Below are 23,035 nucleotides of genomic sequence, written 5' to 3' on the forward strand. Positions count from 1 at the left end.
CTCTTGCTAGGGATCAAACCTTGGGCCTTTGCACAAGTACGATCCACTGAGTGGGGTCTGACTAAGTGCCCAGCCTGGCCCTGCACGTTTCTCCTCCTGCCTAAGCCTCCGGGGTAGCTGGGATTACAGGTGTGTGCCACTGCCTGGCTCCAGCACGCTTTGTACTGAAGGCAGAATTTCTCACTTGTTCAGTTGGTCTGTTTACGACAGCATTGCTCTGTCTGTCATGGGAGAAGACATTTAATTTAAGCAGCATATTCTAACTTTGCTTACTAAGAAGTGACCTAAAACTTACACTGCAGGAAAATGGAATTTCATGCAAAAAGTTCCTATCACAAGAGAATTGCTTTTTTTAATTTTTTTTTTTAAAATTTGGGCAGGTAGGCAGATTTCTGCATGTTTTTGGAATCTTGCTGGAGGGAAGAAAGCAAAAAAGGAAGAAATCAGCAACTGGGGAAGGTGTCAACATAGGACTCTTTCCTAACACAGCCATGAGGAAAACGAGTGCCCTTACCGGAGAGAATAGGTGCTGGGGTCGCCTTGGGTTGTGTCCAGAAGTGTTCCAATCCTGTGAGAAATTTGTGCTGCACAGGGTTAGTATTTCAGTTTAGGTAATTAGCTATTTTATGCAAGCTTACCAGGTAACGGACAGAGGACAGCAGCCTCTTGGTCCAGGTTAACATTTGGTCATTCAGTGATACTCAGACTGTGGCTCCCACTGTAAGAAAGCACGCTTATGGGGAGAAGAAGAAAGGCTGAAAAGATGGTGGTAGGAGGTTGGAAAGGACAGGAGAAAGGTGCACAGGGTGGAAGAGTGGAAGCTCTAGATGGTTCATGGGTTCCGTCTCACTAGCACAGAATCTAGACGTTTCCTGTTTCTGGGGTGGAGCACCAACATGGTGCATCTTGTACAAAGACAGATTTATAGCCAGCAGCTATCATCTCGAGTTGCTGTGCCTGACGCCTGGCTCCCTCTCTGTCTTGGCTTCAGTGCTGTGCTTCAGATCCAGTCAATCTTTTGTTCAGTTTCTAGTTCTGACCTTCAATGTGGTGGTCAGGAAATTTCTAAGAAAGGGAAGACCCTCTTTTCCCCGAATGAGAGGATACATCGACTCATTAAAACAAACAGTCTTTTGCTCCAGAACCACCCACATCTGGCTATCCATGAAGCATGGAGTTATCAGAGACAAATCATGTCCTCATTTTGCCTGAGCTCTCTGGGCCTGACCTGAGTCTGTCTTTGATCCCTTAGAGGTAGCAGAAATAGCAATGCATTTCAGATCAGAGCTAAAAAAAAGGCATTCCATGGAAGGGAATATATTTTATTGATCAATGATTAGGAAGTCTTTTTTTAAGATATGATTTGAAAACCTTCTGTGGACCATTCTCAGGAATTACTAAATCACACATCAGGCCAGAAGTGAAAAAGTCTCAACATGTGACTAAATTCTCGGGGGTGCATAGAAATTAGTCACTTTGATTTTTCTACTTGTGTTTTTTTATTTCCTTACTTTTAATGTTTTCTCCTCGTAGAAGCACTTAGTGTCTTGGCACTCAGAGTTATTTTCCAGTATTTCCTCTGGTCCAATCAATAACTCTCTACTTATATAGTCACTATGTGGTGGAAGGAAAATCAGAAATGCCTAATGTGGGTGCCTAATTGATTAAGAAGCCACTAAGAATTGCACCAGCCATGAATAATGCATTATCCATGATGTTAACTAGAATATACTGGGCTTGTCCCTTTTGGAGCTCTGGAGAGTCCTTCTGGGTACAGAGAGGAAGGTGACACTTCAGGAGACCTCTGCGCACCCCTCTAGCCTTTCTCCCTTCCAGGTAGGCTGGGTAAAGGCTTCCTTCCTCCTGGTGCTGGTGAGAACTTGGCAGGAATGGAAGGCTCTGTTTGTCTTCCACCTGTTTGGATCCCTCCACTCAGACAGCTTCCCCTCCATGCCAAAGACGTGGGAACAGAGAACAGTAACTTTTGGAACCCACCTTTGTTGTTCCAAATCACTTTTTACCATGTGGTGCTGGGAAAAGTCAGGTTGCTATTCCAGATGGGCACCTCCATTCAGATCATGGCTGCTCAGTTGCTCTTCAACAGTGTCAGGAAAGTTACCTTCATTTTCCCATGCCTTAGTGTCTTTGCCTCCTTGAACTGTGGCAAAGATGCAGCGTCCATTCATCTAGTAATTATTTATCGACTTCTGGGAAGACAGTGTTGCATGAGCCAGCAGATCCTTCCCTGCCTGGCGCTCACAGTCTAACAGGGCCAAGGCAATTAGAGACCTTCTAGAAATAATATTGAGAAGCTAATTCCACATGTCGGTGATACATGAGGCCAACAGGAAATGACCTCAAGTTGAAGCAAAGACTCAGTGTGACAGATGAAGCCAAGAACCTGAGAAGGCGTAGAATCCAGGCAGGGTGAGCCAGTGGAACTCTCAGGAAGTATGACTCGGTTGTGACTGTCACTGAGAAGACACAAACCACATTAACTGAAGAAAGGTGTGCCAGCACAGGCGCAGAGAAGAAAACAAAGCAGCACATCCGGGGCCTGTCCCAGGGAGAGGGGAGGCCTGCTCACCTGCGCAGAGAGCCTGGGAAGAAGCAGGGGGGTGGGGCCGAAGCAGGGATTTAGAAACTGAGTTTGAATTCCAGTTTTGCCATTTATTGGGTATTAACCTCAGACAAGTCACTCCACTCTCTCAGCTGTAGCTTGGTCAAACTAAAGAAAGAAAGAAAGAAAAAGAAAAAAGGTTGCAGATGTGTGACTGATGAGCCACATCCCCAGCCCTATTGCTTTATTTAGAGACAGGGTCTCACTGAGTTGCTTAGTGCCTCGCTTTTGCTGAGGCTGGCTTTGAACTTTCGATCCTCGTGCCTCAGCCTCCTGAGCTGCTGGGAGTGTGCCACCAGGTGTGGTGTGCCACCATGCCTGGCCTAGCTTTATTTTTTTCTAATATCAGAAAGAATCGGGTGAGGAAGAGCTGTGTTTTAATTATATTATTGCCAAGCTGCTCAGTGTTTTGCCGAGTTGAACGAAGTCCATTGATCTTTGCGGAGGAACGTGTGCTGCGGAGCCGAGTCAGCCTGTCTGTGTTATTAACTTGCTCAGAGCTTTTTGTGGCCGATTGATTTTAAAAGCCCCCAACAAAACAGAGGATTTTATTTAATAGAAATATTGTCAGGATGGCATTGAGATTGGGGTTTGATTTTTCAAATCTTTCAATCTAAATTGAATGAAGTCTTTTCTCTGATTTTTCTTTCTTTCTTTTTTTTTTTTCCAAGTCTTTATTTTTATTTGTTTATTTTTATGTGGTGCTGGGGATCGAACCCAGGGCCTCATGCATGCAAGGCAAGTGCTCTACCACTGAGCTACAACCCCAGCCCTCTGATTATTTTTTTTTTATGTCTATAAGAATCACATGTTGGAGAAATAGGGCTGTACCCTGAAACATGAGGGAAATTGGTTTTAGGATCCCAAGGATATCAAATCCAGAGGATGCTCAAGTCCTCATAAAAAATGCCATAGTGTTTGTATAGAACTCAAGCACATCCAAGTATTTTTTTTTTTTTTTAATGGTACTGGGGATAGAACTCAGGGATATTTACCACTCAGCTACATCTCCAGCCCCCCTCCCTTTAAAATTTTTTTTTTTAGTTGTAGTTGGACACAATATCTTTATTTATTTATTTATTTTTCTGTGGTGCTAAGGATTGAACCCAGGGCCTCACAAATGCTAAGTGAGCGCTATACTGTTCAGCCCCAGCCCTAGCCCCTCCCTAGCCCCTTTTTATTTTCAATTTTGAGACAGCATCTCACTAAGTTGCTGTGCTGGCTGCAGACCACCTTGCCTCACCTCCAGAGTAGCTGGGGTTACAAGCGTGCCTCACCACGCCTGGCTTTCCCACATACTTTAAATCATTAGTAGGTGATTTATAATACCTAATGCAATGTAAATGCTATGTAAATAGTTTTTATACTGTATCATTTAGGGATAATGACAAGGAAAAATGTTCAGGACAGACATTTTTTAACAAGAATATTTTCCACCCATGACTGGTTAAATCTGCGGATGCAAACTTGCAGAATGAGGGCCCAAGGTGGTGGATCCTGGCCCCTGGGGAGGTGATATTTGCTTCAAGTGTCTTGTGACTTCACCCTGCAAGTAGAGCTTTCTTTTCCAAAGATAAGGACTTGGGTTTCACAACATCTGTTACTATTATTTACAACTTACAAGGTCTGTTGGCATTTGAGTGAGGGTGGGTGGCCAGGTGAGTGTGTGGGTTTCTGTTCAAGAGGAACACACAGAGAAAGTGCTTAAGAAGAGTGTTTCTGTGGCTCTTTGCAAAGCGAATTCCAGATTTCTGCCCTCCAGTCAGGAAAATGTGGCCCATGGCTCATGCTCAGGCACTTGGAGCTCCTTCTGCAGCCTCTTCATCCTCAATTTGATTCAGTGCAGAAACATCTGGATCCATTTCATAGATGAGGTTCTGAGTGGATTCCTTGCAGCCATGAAAGTTAGGCTTCTCTAAAATTGGTTTAACACCAATCCTAAACCTATTGGCATTCCTGCTACATTTTACAATTCTTCATGTGCCCCTTGAAAAGTAAACTTTCTAGAGAAAAGAGAATATCTGGTCCACGGTACAGGTACAAGGGGCCCTCAGAAATGGTCACAGCTGATTTGAGGTGTGCCACTGGTTCAGGGGGCCCATTGCCTACCCCCTACCCCCAAATCTTGTTGGAGGCTGCTGGTAGCAAACTTTTCCTTCCCTTCCCTTCAATTCTCTCCTTCTTTACTTCTGCAGTACTAGGGATGGGCCCCAGGGCCTTGTGCATGCAAACATTTTCTCAAAGTGTCAAGGAGTAAATGCATTTGACTTTGCCAGTCATACTGCAATCACTTGGCCCTGCTGAATGCCAGTGAATAGTTGTTTAAAAGCAACTTCAGAGAATATGATAGAGGATTGAATGTGACTGCATTAATGAAAAAACTTAATAGGCCACCAGCCTACAGTCCCTGGTTTGCTGACCCCTGCATAGACCATCATAAACTTCTTAGATCTTTTTGAGTATGAAAACCATCATTTGGAATAAGAAATTCATTTGACTATAAATGATATATATTTCAGAAAAAAATAAGATTCCATATTTACATATTATAACATTTTCCTAAAACTTATTTTATTTGTAGATAAATGTCGCACATTTAATTCCTGAAAAATGAGTTCCTCTTAAAGGCTCAGTAAAGGTATCCATGTTTGAGATAAAAACAAATTTATTGATTGATGACTGAATTTCTATTCATCTTTGAAGTTTCTCTTTACATGCGGTGAGTTCCAGTACCAGGTGTGCACATCCATCTCCTTTGTAGCAAATGGAAGCTATGAGGTCCCCCTATGAGTCCTTAATGGCTCGGGAGTGTCCTCTACTAATCGTGATTGAGGTTCCGTGATTCACCTGGGAAGAGTCGGGTTGCCTGGGATGAGCCCAGGCTACTCCCAGGGCTCTGGGCATTGCCAGGCTCTGGCTACTTTATTCCTTGGATACATTGGGCACTTTCTCACTACTAAATCCTCCTCTTCAGGAGAGTGGGATCTGGATTTGTCTCTTTTCAAAGTCATCTTTCATTACACACGAATATTGGCTGCACCTCGAACTTGGCTGTGAACTGATTATTCTCACCAGGGCCTGTTAACGCAAATTCCATCACTCCCACAGCTAAAAATAAATCATATTTAACACTTAGAAGCAAAATTCCAGGCAAATGTATAATCTGATTTGATTGAGTCTTTGTTGAAAATGTTAATGGTGAAATCAAATGCTTACCTTGAAGATGAAAGATTGATTCCTTCCTTTCTCTGACAAGGTGGATGGATAGAAACCAGTTTTACCCATCAATGGCTGTAATCAGAGAGGTCGGTAGATGCGTATGCATCAGAAATGCCATTAGTTCATCTTGGCATGCGCATTTCCCCCCATTTGTGGCACACTGTCATTGAGGATCAGTCTAATATTTAAACTGTGACGCTCCTTTAAGGATTTAGGAATATTTAGTGCTTGCAGCCAGTGTCTGTGTGGTATGAAAACATACTGCGCCTAGGATTTACAGATATTAATCGTAGTTATCTGTGAGAGATGGGATTATAGATGCTTTTGAATTTTCTTCCTGGCTGGAGGTGTAGCTTACTGGTGGAGCACTTGCCTAGCATGCACCCTAGAAGTCCTGAGGTTGGTCCCCAGCACTGGAAATAAATAAGTTTAATAATGAATATACATTACTTTAAGAAAACAGCCGGGCACAGTGGCACATGCCTGTAATCCCAGCAGCTCGGGAGGCTGAGACAGGAGGATCTAGAGTTCAAAGCCAGCCTCATCAACTGTGGGGCACTAAGCAACTCAGTGAGACCCTGTCTCTAAGTAAAATACAAAATAGGGCTGGGGATGTGCCTCAGTGGTTGAGTGTCCCTGAGTTCAATCCCTGTACCCACCCACCCCCAAAATATAAAAGATTTAAACTTTTTAAAAAAATATATTTTTAGTTGTAGATAGACACAACAACTTAATTTTGTTCATTTTTTTTTAATGTGGGGCTGAGTGCTCTACCACTGAGCCACAAACCCAGCCCTCAAAGTTTTTTGACTGTAACCAAAGTAAATATATTTTAAATTTCTGACCCAGAACACACGTGCATTTGTGTATTTATAAAATTAAGACAAGAGTTTCGTGAAATATCAGTTAACCTTTTTGTACTTGTCCTAGATGTTTCTTATTTTTTAAATCCTGTTTTATTAAAAAGAAAGAAAGGCAGGAAGGACAGAATTCATGTATTAATCAACTGAAATGACTTCATGAACTGCTGCTGGGAGAGTTGAAAAAGACTACCATGCTGGGGCTTGAACCCAGGGCCTCGAGCATGCTAGGCAAACGCTCTACCACTGAGCCACATCCCCAGCCCTTTTTATTTTATTTTGAGACAAGGTCTCACTAAGTAGCTAAGACTGAACTTGAACTTGCCATCCTCCTGCCCCTGCCTCTTGAGTAGCAGGAATTACAGGTGTGTGCCCGCATGCCTGGACAAAAATGACTCATTTTAGTGTAATGGTTGCCAGTCTAATATTTTATGGGTCAATTAAAAAAAAAAAACCCTTTGGGGATTGATATAAGTCCATTCACTTTTTATATTGTAAAGTAAGGATATTTTAAACCTTCCTAAGTAATCATTTCTAGCATCATTATTCTTATATTCATTTGTTATCAATTTGTTGAATCTATGAATTTTGTGAATCAGGGGTATTTTCATATAAACATATCCTTGGTCTTACCTCAAGCTTTAATTCCTCCCATCTTTTAATGTCCTTTGGCCTCTGTGCAGCCCCAGCCCTGTTCAGGACAGGGACCTGGCTTGTCTGGCAGTTTGGCTCTAGGGTACAGTTAAACTGAAAATATTCCTTGATAGTACAATGAGTTTGCACCGTGAGCTTGCCGTTTCTAAGTTGTGGTTTTGGCTAGAGTTATTAATAAAGACTTGGACACTGAGCAGAATACTAAGAATAAGAAAAGGATATGCTTAAAATAGATCTCTTGTGCTTCTATTTGGTGTCATGGTAATCTGTAAAACTGGGTGGGGAACCTAGCCAGGCACTGTACCACTGAGCCACACCTCCAGCCCCCAGTCTTCTGTCACCTCGAATGCTAACATAGACTTCTTCCCGACCACAACTTAGAATCATAAACGTGAAGAAATGCCTGATTCACACGTCTCCACACATTGGATATCTCCAAGGAAGATTTGTCATTCTGCAAGATGAATCACTCTGAAAAACTTTTCCTTCCTTTGTCTTGAGCCATGACTTTCTTGACAGATAGCTGTAACTGTATTTCTGCAGCACTTTAAAGTCTCTTTAGCTCCTGCGGACTCCATCAGCTTCTGCTCTCTCTGACCACACCCACCCCACCTCCTATTTACCAGGTGGATTCTCCCCCAAAAGAACACAGTCCTCTGCAGCTCTTGGGAAACTGAGCTGGGTGTTCCTGAAGAGAACAAATCTCTAGATGTTTTCTATAATAATAGCTAACATTTTTGTGGGCTTGCCATGTTCTAGAAACTTCGTTACAAGCTTGCAGAACATGATTTCATTTAATTCTTAAAAACAAAAAACCCACAAGAAACAAAACAACCTTCCCTATTTTGGCTTCTTCAGAGATCTTTGTAAGTGTCAGGGGCTCTTTTGTATGGATTTCAGGTTGTACTGAAAGCTGTTTTACTCATTCAGCCTACCTCTATTTATTGAGTGATTATTATGTGCCAGATAGTTGTCTGGACACAGACACAGCAGTGACTCTAAAAATCTCCATGCCCTCATGGTGCTTATATTCTGGAGGGTGTTGGGGAATCCTGACATGACCTATGAATGTAGAAAACCAATAAGTTAAGGCGGGAAGAAGGACCTGAGAGTAGAGTTGGGCAAGTGATGGGCAAGGTCTTTGAAGCACCCACATTCAAGCTGAGTCCTGACTGAACAGCAGCAGCTGCACTTGTAGACATTTGGCCAAAAAAGCCATTTGCTCCTGCTCTAAATGGTTCTTCCTTTTCTGTCTTTTTTTTTTTTAAAGTAGTTTCCCTGTCTCCTCCTTGCCATCAGCCTCAGATAGGGACTTGGCTGAGCCAGATCAAGGGAAGCGGGAGCCGGAAGGAGGTGGAGCTACAAATGGGGAGTAGAGATAGCAGAGGCCTTAGCCGCAGGCTGTGGGAGTAAGCATGGACCAGGCACAAGCCCATACCTGCTTATGGGCAGGTGCATATGGGCCTTCCTGGGCGATGGGAGCACCCCGCCTTTTGCAGAGGGTACAGCCAAGAGTTGCTGGTATTGGCACAAGCAGAAGTCCAGGCTGGATGGGAAGGTGATCAGTCAGCTGATAACTCTGCAGAGAGGGCTCTGCATCCTATGCCCACAGAGCATTTCCAGAGACCACTCTGCCGTCCCTGAGTGACACCTGCCTCTTTCGATCTGGTAAAGCCTGACCATTTGCAGGTGCCTCTTCTGCCTGGGAACCCCGCTGCAAAGGGAAGCGTCTTTCCCCCCCTGCAGGCAGTTTCCCAGAGGCCTGTTACAGGCAGTCTTTATTGAGCCCCCTAGTCCACCCTGGAGTCCATAGGGAGGCTGGCCAAGGGTTAGAAGCCCTGAGCTCAGGCTCTAGAGTCAGACTGCCTTGGTTTGACCCTGGCTCCCTTTGGGCAAGTTGGGCACCCTCAGTAACTCATGTGTAAAATGTAATTTATAATAGTACCTAACTTAAGAATCTTGTGAAGAGAAAAGCCACCCAGCAGTCTCTGGCCCCGAAGTGTTGCTGGTTTGATATGTTAATTTCCCTCACTGAACCGCCCAGTCCTCCAGGAAGTCTGCAGTTTTGTAGTCCCAGGGCTACGAAATTCACTCAACAAACATTTACTTCCAGGCCCTGGCATGCAGGGGTTGCAGCCACTAAGAACACAGACAAATTCTTGCCCTTTTGGGGCTGCCATTCTGCCAGTGGAGACAGACTATAAGCTGCTGAACACAGATATAAATAATTCAACTTCAGATAGTGGTAAGGGCTAAAAAGAAAAAAATAAATTGGGGTAACATGATCACTGACCTAAGATGTGTGCATATGCGTGGAAGGTGCTCCGAGGAGGCTTTGGCAAGGATTTCACGTTTGAATAATGATTAGACTCAAGTGACAACCTGGGGGACAGTGCACCAGAGAGGAATCAGCCAATGCTGGAGTGACCTTGGTGTGTTCGAGTAAGGTAAAGCAGGAGGAGAGCAGAAGGCGGGAGGCAAGGGAGGGGACCCCCTGGGCAGGCTGTGCAGACAGAGCCTTGGGACTGGCGGGGAGTTTGGAATCTGTCCCTCTTGCGATGGAGCTGCAGAGAGTTATCAGCCCAGGAGGGAGGTACGCTGATGTGGGAGTGTTTGCTGTGTGGTGAGCTTTGCAAGGTTTGAAAGCAGGGGTAAGAGACCAGGAAACCAGGGAGGGCCTGGGAGCCCTGGAATTGTGGGGATACATCCTGATGGCCTTTGCTGGGAAGGTGGGTTCAGTTTTTAATGATGACCTTCTGTCACAGGTTGATTAGTGTCCCCTCAATTCATGTCCACCTAGAACCAATTTGGAAATAAGGTCTTTGTAGATGTAGTAAGCACCTCAAGATGAGATCATCCTGGATTCAGGGTGGGGCCTATTTCTAGTGATTGGTGTCCTCACGAGGAGAAGGCACAGAGACATGGAGAGGAGGCATGTGAGGACACAGCGGAGGCTGGAGTGATGCAGCTGCAAGCCAAGAAGTGTCTGGGACCACCAAAAGCTGGAAGTGGCAAGGAAGTCTCCTTCCCTAGAACCTCTGGAGGGAGTTGGACCCTGCTGACACCTTGCTTTTATACTTAGGCCTACCCCAGAACTAGGGGAATACATTTTTGTTGCTTGGTAACCAGCTTGTGGCACTTGGTTACTTTGCCCCCAGGAAACTGACATAATGACTGACAGGTCACTAGTCTCTTAGGAAGATTTGTATTGGGGTGGGAGACACAGGAGATGGTCTGATCAGGACCCATGGCCACTCTGTCGACCTCCTTTTAGCCCTGAAAGCCGATCATACCAAGAACTCAAAGAAGCACTAGGAGTCCAGGGGAGGCCCCTCATGAATGAATGAATGGGCCTGAGAGGGGCTGAACCTGGCCTCTGGGTCACTCTTACAGAGCCTCAGCCATGGTAATTGTGACTGGCCACGTGCTGAGTGTAGACAGGGTCACCACCCCTCTGCTGTGTGCCTTCTAAGCTCCTCTGGACTAAGAAACCAGATTAAGATCTTTGTTAAAATTTCTGTAAAGAGGACGCGTTTCCTGAGCAAGGGGCTTGACGCCTAGAAGGTGTGGGTTTTAGAATGCGGACTTTGTGCCATTGATTTTTTTTTTTTTTTTTTTTCTGGGCACAGAAATGATGGTTCCTTCCTCCTTTCAGATATTCCTCCAGCCAGTTAGAAGAATGGGAGATGCAGTCCAGAATCAAAACCGCCCGCCCCAGCAGCTGAGAGCAGGCCTGTGGGCAGCTTCACTGCTCCTATTCTCTTGTGTTCACAGTTGAAAGTACCGAAAAAGGAGAGGAAACATGAGGCCACCAATGTTTAATTTTATCGTAATGCTGCCAGAAGTCCACCCGCTGTGTTCCTATAAATTTCTCCTGGCCTGTCCTTGCAGAGAGTACAGGGACAGTGATTGGGTACTTTTTTCCAATTAGATAATGAACTGCACTCCCCACAAAACTCAGGTCCAAATGGCAGGGCTCCACAGGGCGTGGAAACCCAGCCCTTTGTCTTGGTGACACAAGCACCTGGTTAGGTTTGGACACACAGTAGATGCTGAATGTTTCCGTAATTGAAATCAGGATGAAAGGCAATACACGAGGTCCACAACCTAGCATGTCCTTTTACTTATGATTTTTCTACTTTACAGTGGTGTGGGACTTTGAATTTTGATATTTTCCTGGGTCAGCAATATGAAGTCAGATATTGTCTTAAGATGCTGGACAGCTCTAGGCAGCTTCCAATCAGCCATGGATGAAGAGAACATTCCACTTATGATGTTTTTGGCTTTGATGGGGCTATCAGGATGTAACCCATTGTCAATCCAGGAGAATCTCTACTTTATTTGACTGTACAGTCAGGAAGCATCTGATTTTCCTAGGAAATTGATCAGGCATGCATTACCTGGATGGCATCCGTTTCTTTCTTTTCTTTTTCTTTTTTCACGTCATTTTGTTGCTAGGAACTTTGCAGTGTTCCCATATTATGCTGCTCTTTCTTCCTAAAAAGAGTCTCTGCTTATATCCAGAGTCTCCAATTATATCCAAATGTTCTTTGCTTTCTAATGTTACCAAAACCCTGCTCCACACACTGTCTTCTCTTTCTCCCCACCCCACCTCCACTCTCACCCTTTTTAGTCACTGTGTAGGGGAAAGAATATTCTACTGGGATCCAAACAGAAGGGAGTCTGAATTTTAGATCTGCTGCATAATAAAGGAGTAATCTGGGAAGCAGCTTAACCACTTTGAAGTGCCTTGGAAAGGTTATCCATAGGTAGACGGTAAGCCCTTAGACCAGTGTCCAAGTACTCAAGGGTGTGGATTTCTTTGCTCTCTTTCTGTGTGTTTTTGATTCCTGGTCTAATCCTGATTTATTCCAAAATTAGGATTCTCTCTCTGGGTATCATTCCTTTATAATTACTCAGATCTATGTTTTTCTACTTGCTTGAGCTATATGAGCATTTATCCTTAAGTGATCCGCTGATCCCCTCTATCTAATGACCGGCTTAATATCATACCAAAGTATTTCAAACCTTGCATTTCACCCATGCAACCTCTTGACTCTTCTAACCCATTGTTTGTTTCTTTCTTTCTTTGCTGTGCTGGGGATCAAACTGAGGGTCTTGTGCATGCTAGGCAAGTCCTATGCCACTGAGCTACATCCCCAGCCCAAATCATCATTTCTTGAGCAAGCCCTTTTTGATCTGATATTTTAACTTAGTTATTGCTTCTAAGTTTAAATATATTTTTTGAACCAATACATAAAAGGTATCAATTTCTGTTGTCATTAATTGATCACCTGCCTAATGTTGATTTTTTTTTTAATCAAGCACTTTATATAGTTAATAAAGGAAGTATAGAATAGAAGTCAAAGCAGCTGTGTTTGCTGTTGGCCTGGCCAATACGGCACCACATTCACAGGAACAAAAGTTTAGAAATAATAGGATGACTTTGTCCCTCCAGCTACCGGTGAGAACCTATAGTCTCAGTTCCTAATATTTATTTACCTTTTTGTCCTTTGGTAGGGCAGAGACAATTCTGTGAAGCACATGTTTGAAGGTTTGATAATTATGGAAGCTAATTTCTCAGAGAAATAAATACATTCTCCAGCTTGGGCAGGGTATAACATTACTCTCAGACATTTCATTCATTCATCTATTGACTAATGAAACATCATATATATTTATGATATACGACATGGGTTTTTTTTTTTTTTTATACACACACACTGTGGGATGGTTTTTAAAAATTTAATTAACTAACTGTTCTTTGTGGTGCTGGGATTCAAAACCAGGGCCTCATGAAAGCACCCAACCACTGACCATATCTCTAGCCCACCTAGGGAATGAGTAAATGAAGCTGATTATCATATCCATGAACATAATATTTTCTTAAACATGCTTGGGTGCATTCAAGGATTGCAGGGAATTTTTACACCCTGTTTTCTGATTTGGCATCTTTTGCCACACTTCTTGCTTGTAAGTAATGTAATGTAATGTAAGTGATGAATAAAGAAAGATGATAAAGGAGGGGGAAAAAAAGAAGAAAAAACTAAATAGCACAAAAAAAGAAGCAAATGAACAAGTTAGCAACACAAAAGAGTCTTTCCTGCAGGCAGTAATTTGGGAGGCTGAGATAGGAGGACCACGAGTTCAAAGCCAGCCTCAGCAAAAGTGAGGTGCTAAGTAACTCATTGAGACCCTGTCTCTAAATTAAAAAAAAAAATAGGGCTGATGATGTGGCTCAGTGGTCAAGTGCCCCCTGAGTTCAATTCCCAGTTCCCAAAAAACCAAAAAACACTTATGAGGCAAGAAGGAGGAGAAAAAACGTCTACTGAGATGAGACCCATCTCAGCCTGAAAGAGCATGAGGCTAGTAAGATGTGCCTCTGTATGAAAAATTTAAGAGGGCTCCAAAATAATTCCACAGTATTTTAAAATATCAGATTAATGCAAAATCCTCCTGCTGAACAAAGTATCAAGATGTTAAGACAGGATCTGACCCTGCACTGGCAACTCAAGGTATTTGCTTCCCTCTTATCTCGAAAGGAAAAAGATTGCTAATTCCTCTAAGCCTGGATTTGCTTTGGGTTTGAGTTCCAACTCCACTGTAACCTTCTCTGTGACCTCAGGCGGACATCTTTACCTCTCTGAACTTCCTTTTGTGAAATGGAGAAAATGCTTTTGCTTTCAGGGCTTTGGGGTGGTTTGAAAATTATACCTTGTAAGGCACTGGGTGGGTAGTGACATCCAATAAACAGCAGGTTTAAATAATTCATGATCATTCACAGTGAGTTAAGACCCTCAGGAGATGTAAAGGGGCCCAGCTAAGCACATCCTGCGTGTGAGGGTTCACAGGGCTTGGTGGCACTTCCTAGGTTGTTTCAGAGTTCAGCTTGAACACTCACACATCCGCTCGGTGCTCTGTAACCCATTTCCTGTTTAGTCATCGCTCCTTGCCTGGCCGGGCTCTAGGCGGGCAGCAAGGTGCCCCAATCATCTGAGTTTCTCTAAGGCATTCCCCACACTGATGCCCCACGTGGATGGCATCTCACCTCGTCGCCACTGGCACTGCCTGCAGCCTCCGATGCTGTGTGGAGATGGGTTTCGGCTCCTATCATGAAAGCCCGAAGCTAACACAGGCAGCGTGGACATCACAGGAGGGGACCTGTGGACCCAGCTAGGACTGGATGCAGAAAACTGGAAAGCAGCTCCTTTGTTCCCTGGAGCTGTCTGGGGCAGATGGAAGCAACAGTTTGGTCTTGTTCTAATCGAATCATAGCTGTGGAGACCAGAAAGCGGAGCCCTCCCTTCAGTTCTCCCTAGTCCTTCGAATGTGAGATGAGATGGGGAAAATGATGAAAGATGGTTGCTAAAATAACTTATTAGACTTTAAGAGCCTTAGTCCTTATTGATCCTTGCTCCTGTCTGAATATTCATCAGGGCGCCTGCTGCTCAGAGGGAGAGATGGGGTGGGATGATGGGAGCTGTGGGGGGTCCACACACATCTGGCTGTGTCCAGGCACCGTGCTCTTTGGATTTAAGCTCTGCTTTGCTACTTAATCAGTTCATTTCGCACCCAGTTCAATAGGAACTTATTGAACTGGGTGCGAAATGATACTGAAGAATAGGAGAATGGGACTTTTGTCTCCTAGGGTGTAGTTGGGTACAACTGTGCAGATCCCGAGGCGAACTTAGTTTCCCACTTCTGCTGTTTTCCCATGTTCTCTTATTTCTGCCCTAGAAATATGGCTGGCTTCCCCTGGATTAAGAACCTCTAAGGCCGGCGGGCATGGTGGCACATGCCTATAATCCCAGTGGCTTGGGAGGCTGAGCAGAAGGATCTTGAGTTCAAAGCCAGTCTCAACAATTTAGCGAGACCCTAAGCAACTCAGTGAGACCCCATCTCCAAATAAGATACAAAAAATGACTGAGGATGTGGCTCGGTGGCAAAGCACCCCCGGGTTCAATCCCCATTACCAGAAAAAAATAAAAAAATGACTACCTGTAAAGCTTATGTGGTCAGTCTGTTCTGTGATGTTGTCAATCCTCAGGAACCTCGAATAGCTGGTAGGGAATTGAGCGGGCATTCCACAGATAGTAGCAAAAGATAAAGATGAGTCCTCAGAACAAACAGCAACAGCTTGTCTTTATTTAGAAGTTGGGATATTTTTTCCATTGTTGATTTTTTTCCCCATTTGATTTTTTAAAAATATTGCATTCGGGTTGGGGGTGTAGCTCAGTGGTACAGCATCTGTCTAGCATGCGCAAGGCCCTGGGTTCCATCCCTAGGACCAAAATAAATATATACCTCCAAATCTCTCCCTAATCCTGGCTCTTGTCTATTACAAAAGGCCATCCCAAGTTGCCTTTCTAGCAGACTGGTAGTGAGTGATCCTGTCTCTCCTGAGTGGCTTCTGGTTGCCTGAGGGCTAAAACCCTGCCCTGTGGCTGGCGGTGGAGGCTCTTCACTGTCTGGCCCTAGGCAGCTCACCAGGGCATCTGCCCGGCCTGCTTCTGTTCCTTTCCTCTCTGACTCAGCCTCTTCAAGAGTGTAACCCGGCCCACACTGTATCTTCTGCTCGAATTGTGCCCTGTCCCCAAATCTCTTCACCCAAAATGGCCCTGATTAGCTCTTGTTCTGCCTCAGATACCCCCTCCTGGCCGGGCTCCCCCAATCATGCTTAATTGCTCTGCTTTCCCATTGGACTCTGTTTCCACTCAATTCACCTGTTGGTCCTGGCGCTCAGTCTCTGACGGTGATTTATCTGTTTACCCTTGTCCTCAGTTCCACCGCCAGCTCCTGGAGGAGAGCAACAGGGCTTTTCATGTCAAATGAATAAAGGAATACAGTTTGATACAGTGGGGAAAAAAAGCAGCAGCTGCTGCAAAATAATCCATTAAAAACAAAAGTATGAGGCTGAGGTTGGTGGCTCAGTGGCAGAGCGCTCGCCTCGAACATGTGAGGCCCTGGGTTCGATCCTCAGCACCACATAAAATAAATGAACAAAATAAAATATATTGTGTCCATGCATAACTAAAAAACAGACAAACACACAAAAAAGTGGCAGAGCGGACTCTGGTTTTACAGCCAGGAGACCCTGGGTTCGAGTCTTTGTCCAGTCACGATTCAGCTTTGTGATGCTGTAATTATTTTTAGATTTTTTTTTTTTTTGCTGTGGAGACTTCAAAAAAAAAAAAGCATGAATAGGACAATCAACTCATGGTCAGTCTCTTTTCTTGTAAAACTATCCCACTTGCCAGGAGTCTTGGGTCACACCTGTAATCCTAGAGATTCTGGAGGCTGAAGCAGGAGGATTGCAAATTCGAGGCCAGCTTCAGCAATTTAGAGAGACTCTGTCTCAAAAAGTAAAAAGATCTGGGGATATAGCTCAGTGGTAAAGTATCCTTGGGTTCAATTCCCAATAGCAAAAAACAAAACAAACAAAAAAACCAACCTGCCCCCTGTTAGCCCCCTGGATTATTTTGAAGCAAACCCCAGGAGCCACACCACTTCATCTATTATTAGTTTAACAAGAACATGACAATTTTAATTGAACGCAAACACAACACGAACCGTGTGCAAAGAAGAGGTCACCATGAACTCCGATCATGGGGAAGCCCTTTGAAGCAAATCATAGAAGACAGATGTGGATTTTGGCAGCCAAGGTTCGTAACTGGGAAGCTGTTAGGCATATATGTCAGCAGATCATCAGCAGATTGTTTAAGTGGGAATGGGAGCCGGGCAGGGAGAGGAAATGGGAAGGGAAACCATGGCCTGGAACCGAGAGGTAGCTTTTTGGAAACCTTTTGGTTTTATGTAACACCGTGTGGTTTTGAAGGGTTGCATTCACAATTGTGGTGTGGGCTGGGGACAGTAGTACTCCTTACGTAATGCCCTTCAGCCCTGTCTTTCCAAGTACTTTCCTTATTAACTAATTTCTCCTTGAGAAATTGTGACAGGCACATTTAAAGAAACTGGTTCCTGCACCAGCTACCAGGCTCTAGTGGGGGAGTGACCTGGCAACTTTGCATTTTTCCCCACTGGGCTTAATCCTTATTATGAATAACAGAGGGGAGCTTTGTTATGCAGGGGAGTGGATTTCTGCTGCTGGGAGAATTAGCTGCAATCTTATTCAGAAGGTGCCTTCTGATGCAACAAGGTCTTTTGAACTGTGCATAAATAGGGGCCTTTGTTTGGGCATTTGGAGCACAGGCTTAAATTGCTCCAGAAGTTCCCAGCGACTCCAGGTATCTTTGGCTGATTTTTTCCCTGAGGCCACGAGTGGTAGTTTTCTCCATAGTGTTTTAGTTTCTGCCTCTTCAGCACTTCCCAAAACTAGGGCACAACCAACCATTTTACTGGAGACTTTTCTGCTTGGAGAGGAAAGCAATTCCTCTGTGTCCAAAGAAATGAAATGAAAATATATGCAAGCTAAGCTAGGATAACCCACAGAAATAGAGTTGTTAGGAATAGGGAAAAGACTTAGTTTCTAATTAAAATTTATTTATATTCAAAATAATATTTGATCTAACTGGGCATGGTGACACACGTGCCTGTAATCCCAGCGGCTGGAGAGGCTAAGGCAGGAGGATTGCAAGTTTGAGGCCAGCCTCAGCAACTTAGCCAGACCCCACCTCAAAAAATAAAAGGGGCTAGTGATGTGGCCTAGTGGTAAAGCACCTCCGGGTTTGATCCCCAGTAATGAAACACACACACACACACATACACACACACATTTGATCTATAGCCTGATCTCTTGCCTTTGAAATAACCACTATGAGAAGAAGATGCCTTTGCTTCGAAGGTGTTTGTTTTCCTGGTTTTTTTTTTTTTTTTTTTTTTTTAACCTGGGATCCCAGCTAGCACATTACTTTTCTGTCAAGGCAGACTTGAAATGAATTTGGCAACTTAATCCAGGTGTTACATTCGCTTTTGTCCCCTTAGCATGCATGTGTCACTGGGTGTGTGAATATCTGTAGATCTTCTACCCAAAGAAAGGTGGTTTTTATCATAAGGAACAGAGAAGAATGGGACAGCTTCCAATTTTTTTTTTTTTTAAAGGACTGTGGGGCAGCTCAGGGGTAGAGCACTTGTCTAGCATGCACAAGGCCTGGAATTCAATCCCCAGCACAAACAAACAAACAAACAACAACAACAACAACAACAAATGGGCAGCTTTCCTGACTTGCCAGAGAGGGTGTGTGATCTCTGCCCTGGATTCAGGGCATCCTGGGAAGCCTGTGGAAGGCCTGGGTCAGGAATCTGCCTTTGGTGGTGCTGCAGGCTTTACTGTGGTCTCCACTCTCATTCATCTCAGGTACATTTCTATCCTCACTGGTCTTTCTAGAACCACTGGGTCATTCTCTCTTTCTCATGCTTCTACTCCATCCTGAGAGCTATTTTGTTCTGGCACAAAGTCCTTTGTCACCATTCACAGTTTATCATATTTATGTCACCAGCCTGAACCCCCAAATTACGGATCAGCCTCTTGTCCCATCAGATCAGCTCCAGTTGCTTCAGGTGTTGCTGGCTTGCAAAAATTAAAGAGGGCCATAACCACAAGCTTTCAACTGCAGACCACCCAGGTATCACCCACCAAGGGAACTCCAGACTGGCTCCAGTGGTTCCAAGGCCTTGTTGACATTCTGGATTACCTAGGTGTCTTTATAATGATAACACACACACCCCCTGGGCTCCATGACAGATCTGACCATGCCCAGATTAGAGAAGAAAAGATGGCACCCTGATTCCTGGAGACTCCCTCCCTTTTCTGTGAAGCACTCTGATAACAACATGTGTACCACGCAGCCTCAGCACCTAGTCCTAAAGCCCAGGCCCCAGGCCTGCCTGGTAGAAGGTGCCTATAGAGCATGAGCTCTCCTCCATTCGTTGGCCATTGAATAAATCTCACCACCTGCTAGAACTGTTAGGTTGCTTACAAATAGAAGGAGGTAGGAGCTAGGAAAAGCAGCTACCTGGCCAGTGATGCTTCCTAAGCTGCAGAGGCAGATGCATCAATCTTCAAAGCACTTATTGCTGTGCTCCTAACTCAGTGTCCAACATTTTATCTCTTTGCTCTTCCTCCCTGTCACCTGTGCATTGTCACCCATGCAATTAAAACCATTTGGTGGCACTTATTTAATTTGCACTTTCCAGGGGGTGATAGAGCAAGGTCCCTTGTCTTGTGTTTTCTCCTCCACTTTGGAAAGTCTTTGCTTTTGGAAAAAGTTAAAAGTGACCCAGGGGAGGGCTATTGGTGATGCTGAGACACACATCCCTTTAAAGCCTCAGCTCAGGTATTGTCAATGTCATCTGGAATTTGTCAGCTTGTTGTGTTCTAATCACTCATTTGGGAACCTTGCCGAGGATCTGAGGTTATTTGTTTTTTTTTTTTTAAATTTATTTATTAGTTTTTCGGCGGACACAACATCTTTGTTTGTATGTGGTGCTGAGGATTGAACCCGGGCCGCAAGCATGCCAGGCGAGCGCGCTACCGCTTGAGCCACATCCCCAGCCCTGAGGTTATTTGTTAAGCTGCTGTTAAAATAAGCTTTTCTTTTAAAGGGGAGAAAAATTAAATGTAATAAGCACATCCCCTATATTTTCTTGGCAGATAGCAAAGAAAAAAATCTTCTTATCTTTACCTTGACAAGACATCTAGCCTTGTTGGGGGGGTTTGCTTACAGGAGAACATCAACCTTATAATATGGACATCTGGGGGAACTGAAACTCAACAGTTTTCTCTGTTTGGGGATGGGGAGTAGGAACAATAAAATAATTAGGTACAGCGAGTTGTCAAAATAGTCCAATAGGAAAGCTAATGTGTCTCCTTTTAAAAGGTGAATCCTTTGATACACCTGTCACAATTGGTGCTAAAATGATATTAGAAACACATAAAACTTTTGGACTGTGTATGTAGTGCAGTGGTAGAACACGGGCTTAGTCTAAACAAGGCCTGGCATCACAAAACAACAAACAAGCAACTATATTTCTGTGTTGGCCCAGGTTTTGAGTAATTGCTTAACTGTTTATCTTTCTACAGATGAGATTAGTATGGTAGCCAGCGATTACCAACAGCTAAACAAAATAACAAGTCATATCCGGCAGCACTCACATTTCTAGTACACCCAATTAAAATCTCACTTCCAACACGGTGCAGTGTCCCACACCTGTAATCCCTGATACTCGGGAGGCTGAGGCCGAAGGATCACAAATTTGAGCTAGCCTTGGCAATTTAGCAAGGCTGGGGATGTGGCTCAGTGGTAAAGCACCCCTGGTTCAATCCCCAGTGTGTATGTGGGGGGGGGTGAAGGGGAAAATCATACTTCATGTTTGCTTTCATGACTGAGAATTAAATTTAGAATCTGTTTCCCGATTCATTTGTCTTTTTTTTTTTTTAAATTGGGTACTTTAGATGTTTTAGATGTCTTGTGTTTTCTTCCCTTTGCTGCCCATTAGATATTTAAGAACTCCACTTAGGAAGAAATAGGTACCTGAAAGGCAATCCAGGGAACGCGTCATGCCTCTCTTCCTCAGGCCAAAGGCTGTGAAGGAGACTTTTATCATTAAAAAAAAAAAAAAGTTTTATTTTTCTAAATTGATGGCGGTGCTGGGCAAGGAACCCAGGGCTCTGCCGATGCAGGGCAAGTGCTCTACCGGGAGCTGCTCTGCAGCCTGGAGACTTTTTGCAAAGTTGTGGTAAAACAGACATGACATGAAAATTTACCATTTTGACCATTTTTAAGTGTACCGTTTAGTGGCATTAAATGCTCTCACGATGTGGCACGCCATCATCCCATCCATTTTCAGCACTTTCTCACCGTCCCGCAGGGAGTTGTACCCATGACAGGTTCACCCCATGGCCTCTCCCCCACGGATACCTCCGTTCCTCTCTCCCCATGAATCCGCTCATTCCCAGTAGCTCATTGGCGGAATCATCCAGATACCCTTTGGGTCTCCTTTCCTTCCCTTAGCACAGTGCTTCCCAGTTTCCTCTAGGTATCAGGGTGTTTAGGATTTTCTTTTTAAGATTCAATCACATTCCTTTTTATGTATATACCATGTTTCGTTTGTCCTTTCATCTGCTGGTAGATGCCCAGGAGACACCTATTTTATTTTTTTTCAGTGCTGGGATTGAACCCACGTTCTCACATGCTAGACAAGTCCTTTGCCACTGAAATATGCCCCATCCTCCTGCCTCAGCCTCCTGAGTAGCTGGGCTTATAGGCATGCACCACTGTACCTGGAGCGGAGGAGTCTTTAAAATTTTTATTTTCAAGGGGCTTGGGGGGTGTAGTTCAGCAGTAGAGCTCTTTCTTACAATATGCTAGGTCCTGAGTTCAGTCCATAGTACTGCGGGGGGAAAAATATATGGCCATTTAGAAGTCTTCCATTTTCTGCAGGGCATGGTGGAGCATGCCTGTAATCCCAGCAGCTCAGGAGGCTAAGGCAGGAAGATCGAGAGTTCAGAGCCAGCCTCAACAACGTCGAGGTGCTGAGCAACTTATTGAGACCCTGTTTCTAAATAAAATACAAACTAGGGCTCTGTGGTCAAGTGCCCTTGAGTTCAATCCCCGGTACCACCCTCCAAAAAAAAAAATCTTCTATTTTCTAATATCCTGCTATTCTTTGGCCTTGGAGCTAGTCTGAAGACCTTTCAAGGTTTCAGATGTTAAGGATGCAGCAATGAATGAGCTCACCCAGGCTTTCAGGGAACTTTCTCTTCTGGTGGGGCAGACAGATAAGAAAATTGGCAACCTTGGTTTGGTGGGTGGCCACCCAAGCAGAAGGCACAGGAGGACCCGTCTCTGCAGGTGGGCAGGGAAGCCTGAGAAAGGAGGCTGTTGCTCAAATTCCACGTTCTCTTACCTCAAAGGCTGGAAATAGGTGTTTGCAGACTTTTTATTTCTTTGAGATAGTGAGGGTGGCAGTGGTGGTCTTGCTATGTTGTCCAAGTTGGCCTTCAACTCTTGGGCCCACCTCAGCCTTCCAAGTAGCTGGGCCTGGCCAAGTGTGAGCAGACTTAAAAGAAGAATATTTGAGTCATGCTGCAGTTTCTTGGCACCTAGGCACCGTCTCCTGTCAATCGCCAAGGTTTACCACTGAAGACTTCTCCACCTAACAATACAGCACAACTTTCTTACTCATTGGGCCATAAATACACAGGAGCGTGTGTGTGATGTGGCCAACTTTCAAGCAATATTCTCATCTACAGTACAGTACTTAAATTTTCAAAATCAGTTGTATTCCCATTTGTACATACAGGGAAATGGGAGAATATAATTAACTTGTCGTGGTGGAACGCCTGACATTTAGCCAGCTGCTCTTCTGTCTGTATTTCTTATGACTCTGTATATGATATTGTACAAAATTGCTTGGCTTTTCTATGTGTCTGACACTGTGGGACACTGGGAAGGTCCTCAGGGCAGGGGACTGATTTGTGTGGTTTATTATTGACTAGAGTGGTGGAATCTATGTGCGTTTGGAGGGTCGTAGCTAGGCTGAAGATGGCAGGAGCATCTGCCACACCCTTAACTCGGAAGAACAGACGAATGCCCATATTGGCCATTTGAGAGTTTCAGAGACAGCTAAAGGATGCGTCTTGCTTTCTAGATACTCCGTCTATGTAGCCTGAACTGCCTCTGTTACGTTCTGCTGTTCTGCTCTCCAGTCTGTGTATGTGTCC

General features: G+C 44.3%; 1 protein-coding gene and 2 non-coding genes across 3 annotated transcripts in view; 1 reads left to right on the plus strand and 2 right to left on the minus strand.

Moving 5' to 3' along the window:
- Pitpnc1 (phosphatidylinositol transfer protein cytoplasmic 1) overlaps nt 1-23,035 on the plus strand; it is a 253,057-nt gene that overhangs the window by 25,469 nt on the left and 204,553 nt on the right. The window lies entirely within an intron of this gene.
- Trnaa-ugc (transfer RNA alanine (anticodon UGC)) lies at nt 3,317-3,389 on the minus strand. Its single transcript has one exon. It is a non-coding gene; the product is annotated as a tRNA-Ala (tRNA).
- Nucleotides 6,880-6,960, minus strand: Trnaa-agc (transfer RNA alanine (anticodon AGC)). The gene has a single exon. It is a non-coding gene; the product is annotated as a tRNA-Ala (tRNA).

This window comes from Marmota monax, unplaced genomic scaffold, assembly GCF_021218885.2.
Source record: "Marmota monax isolate L192 unplaced genomic scaffold, Marmota_monax_Labrador192_F-V1.1 WCK01_AAM20220418_F8-fsc00285, whole genome shotgun sequence".
Classification (NCBI taxonomy): Eukaryota; Metazoa; Chordata; class Mammalia; order Rodentia; family Sciuridae; genus Marmota; species Marmota monax.